Below are 4,211 nucleotides of genomic sequence, written 5' to 3' on the forward strand. Positions count from 1 at the left end.
GAATTGAGGATAACCTGGATTGGCGGCTTTTTCCTGTAGATCCTTGTGCCTTTCATGCAGGTTTCTGTTCAAGTACTACCAGTATGTTTTTGCCTTTGTTTTTGCTATTGAGGAGATCAACAAGAATCCCCATATTTTAGCCAACATGCCCTTGGGATTTGATTTTTCTAATGTCATGCACAGTGAAGTGACAGTAATGGAGAATCTTTTCATCTGATTTTCACACATTTGTATGTGGGTAACTTTATTTAACTGTTTGTTGCCATAGATTAATGGAGAAAATAATAGAGTGTGTGTAGGTTTTGTCTGAATCTCACACCTAGTGATTTTTGGTTGTCCTTGTTTGTGGTTGAAAATGACTGAAATCTGACTTACGATGATATAGTTCTCTATCAGGTTTTCTTTGTCTGGCTTCATTGGGTCACTATTAAAATGTTCCTTTATGTAGCTGTGATAATTGACAAAGAGATACTTTCTCTAACTTGAATTTGTTGTACAAATTGTTGAGCAGTCTTATGCGAGGATGACGCATTTCTTTTAGCTGCACCTGTTTTCAAGGACCTCCCATTTGCCAATCCTGCTGGTGACCTAGTGAATTTGAATCAAAAGAGAAAATTGGATGCTGAGTATGACATTCTCAACATCTGGAATTTTCCAAAAGGTGTTGGCCATAAGGTGAAAATAGGAGAGTTTTCTCCATATAACCAACAGTTGTCTCTCTCTGAGGATGTAATAGAGTGTGCCACAGGAATTACAGAGGTAAGTTGCTCCTAATTTAAAGTTCACACTACATACACATTGTTATCCACAGTTGCTGTGGGGTTTTGTGTCACATGCCTTGAAAAAAGACATGTACAGGGCTTTGAGCTGGATGCAGTCTTTCTAAAGGCAGCTGAAATGGCTGGTTCAATTAAGATGAGGTTTCTGCTGCTTCTCCTGGTGGTGGCATTGGTGGTGGCCTGGGGCGAGACCTTGGCTAACCTGGGCAGCATGCCCAGCAAAAGATTAAGAGGCAGTATGCTATGGGGCCACCACTTAGGTTTCAGATTTGTGTTTCCTGAGGTTATAGGTGTGTGTTTGAGTGGTACATGTGGGTTATTAGCCAGTGGTCCCCAGACATCCAATTGAAGAAGACAATTATTTCTCTTAACAAACATATAGACATAAAGCATATTTTCTGTCAGTTTTCAAGCTAGTATTAATAGGCTTAATAATTGTTGGAAAAGATCCTTTTGCTTTCTATGACATGCCAGCTATTAGTATCTGGCAGTGGGCCCAGGAAAATAAGGTCTATCCATGTATCATGGTTTTCTTCTTAATGCTAACAACATGAGCAACATGATTGAGAACCAGTGTATGTCAACAGGTGCATTCGATATAACTTTTTTTTTTAAACTTTTATTTAATGCATATAAATTTCCAAAGTACGACTTATGTATTACAATGGCTTTCCCCCCATACAGTCCCTCGCACCCACAACCCTCCCCTTTCCCACTCCCTCTCCCCTTCCATTCACATCAAGATTCATTTTCGATTATCTTAATATACAGAAGATCAGCTTAGTATACATTAAGTATGGATTTCAACAGTTTGCTCCCACACAGAAACATAAAGTGAAAAATAATAGACGATTTTTTTAAATGATGATGAAATCAGAGCAGACCTATTGTCATGTTTAATCCCAGTGAGAGTCAAGTTGGGAATTGATAATTTCTTTTTTTTTTTTTTTTACAGAGGATCAGTTTAGTATGCATTAAGTAAGGATTTCAACAGTTTGCACCCCCATAGAAACACAAAGTGAAATATATTGTTTGAGTACTCGTTATAGCATTAAATCTCAATGTACAGCACATTAAGGACAGAGATCCTACATGAGGAGTAAGTGCACAGTGACTCCTGTTGTTGGCTTTACCAATTGACACTCCTGTCTATGGCATCAGTAATCTCCCTATGCTCCAGTCATGAGTTTCCAAGGCTATGGAAGCCCTCTGAGTTCTCCGATTCTTATCTTGTTTAGACAAGGTCATAGTCAAAGTGGAGGTTCTCTCCTCCCTTCAGAGAAAGGTACCTCCTTCTTTGATGGCCTGTTCTTTCCACTGGGATCTCACTCGCAGAGATCTTTTGCCAGAGTGTCTTGGCTTTCCATGCCTGAAATACTCTCATGAGCTTTTCAGCCAGCTCCGAATGCCTTTAGGGCTGATTCTGAGGCCAGAGTGCTATTTAGGACATCTGCCATTCTATGAGTCTGCTGAGTATCTCACTTCCCATGTTGGATCACTCTCCCCTTTATTTACTCCATCAGTTAGCGTTAGCAGGTACTAGACTTGTCTATGTGCTCCCTTTGACTCCCAGTCCCTTCACCATGACCAACTGTGAACTGAAACTGATCACCTGGAACAGTGAGATGGCATTGGTACATGCCACCTCGATGGGATTGAATTGGAATCCCCTGGTATGCTTCCAACTCCACCACTTGGGGCAAGTCAGCCTGAGCATGTCCCAAATTATACATCTCTTCCCTCTCCCATTCCCACCACCATGTTCAACAGGGATCACATTTCAGTTAATTTTCAACACTTAAGAATAACTGTGCATCAATTACAGATCTAAACCAGTCATATTAAGTAGAACAGATAAAAAAACTACTAAGAGGGATAATGTATTTAGTTGTTCATTAACAGTCAGGGCTATGCTGATCAAGCCACCATTTCCCATAGTGTCCACCTCACTCCAACAGGTTTCCCTCTTGGTGTTCAGTCAGTCGTCACCGATCAGGGAGAACATATGGTATTTGTCCCTTTGGGACTGGCTTATTTCACTCAGCATGATGTGTTCCAGATTCCTCCATTTTGTTGCAAATGACTGGATTTCGTTGTTTCTTACTGCGGTATAGTATTCTAAAGAGTACATATCCCATAATTTCTTTATCCAGTCTATCGTTGATGGGCATTTAGGTTGGTTCCAGGTCTTAGCTATTGTGAATTGAGCTGCAATAAACATTAGGGTGCAGACCTCTTTTTTGTTTGCCAATTTAAATTCCTTTGGGTAAATTCCAAGGAGTGCGATGGCTGGGTCGAACGGTAGGGTTATCTTCAGGTTTCTGAGGAATCTCCAGACTGACTTCCATAGTGGCTTGACCAGTTTGCATTCCCACCAACAGTGGGTTAGTGTCCCTTTTTCCCCACATCCTCTCCAGCATCTGTTGTTGGTAGATTTCTGCATGTGATCCATTCTAACCGGGGTGAGGTGAAACCTCATTGTGGTTTTGATTTGCATTTCCCTGATTGCCAATGACCTTGAACATTTTTTCATGTGCCTGTTGGCCATTTGGATTTCCTCTTTTGAAAAATGTCTATTGAGGTCCTTGGCCCATCTCTTAAGTGGGTTGTTGGTTTTGTTTTTGTGGAGTTTCTTGATCTCTTTGTAGATTCTGGTTATTAACCCTTTGTCTGTTGCATAGTTTGCAAATATTTTTTCCCATTCTGTCGGTTGTCTTTTCACTCTCCTGACTGTTTCTTTTGCAGTACAGAAACTTCTCAATTTGATGCAATCCCAATAGTTGATTTTGGCTTTGACTGCCTGTGCCTCCCGGGTCTTTTCCAGAAATTCTTTGCCTGTGCCAATATCTTGAAGGGTTTCTCCAATGTTCTCTAGTAACTTGATGGTGTCAGGTCGTAGATTTAGGTCTTTAATCCATGTGGAGTGGATTTTTGAATGATGTACCTGTGTGGTCTAAACTGGAATCTGGTCACCTTCCATCCATGCAACAACTTGTTCAAATTTTTGACAATGAAATGAAACTCATTGTGCATATGGATTCAATCCCACACCATCAGTCATAGCCCCACGTATCAGCACTGAAAACTTTTTTACATTAATGGATTTTGAAACAGCAGCATGACTGACATTATGAAGGCCTGCACTGAAAACAGCAAGCTGTTAATACAGACCAGATGCTTTTTTGGCAAGCTCATTGTACCTCTTGGAATACTGAATGCAAAAAGGTTTCTCAGTGCTAGCACATTTTGGAATTGTGCACATTTCATGGAGTGCAATAATACTGTATGATTTTCCTTCCTCTCCCAAATTCACACAGTTAATAGTTTTTTTTTTTTAAATGTAGACATTACATGCAACTTTCATAGACATATTTGAAAAAGTTACAATTTGATTTATTTTAAAGATGTCTGTTAAATCTGTTGTGCTTTTAT

The 4,211-nt window shown here is 40.0% G+C and overlaps 1 pseudogene; it reads left to right on the forward strand.

The window, feature by feature from the left end:
* Positions 1-576: 576 nt before the first annotated feature.
* On the forward strand, positions 577-3,872 carry LOC138847759 (thioredoxin reductase-like selenoprotein T; annotated as a pseudogene).
* The last annotated feature ends 339 nt before the right edge of the window (positions 3,873-4,211 follow it).

This window comes from Oryctolagus cuniculus (genome assembly GCF_964237555.1).
Source record: "Oryctolagus cuniculus chromosome 16 unlocalized genomic scaffold, mOryCun1.1 SUPER_16_unloc_1, whole genome shotgun sequence".
NCBI lineage: Eukaryota > Metazoa > Chordata > Mammalia > Lagomorpha > Leporidae > Oryctolagus > Oryctolagus cuniculus.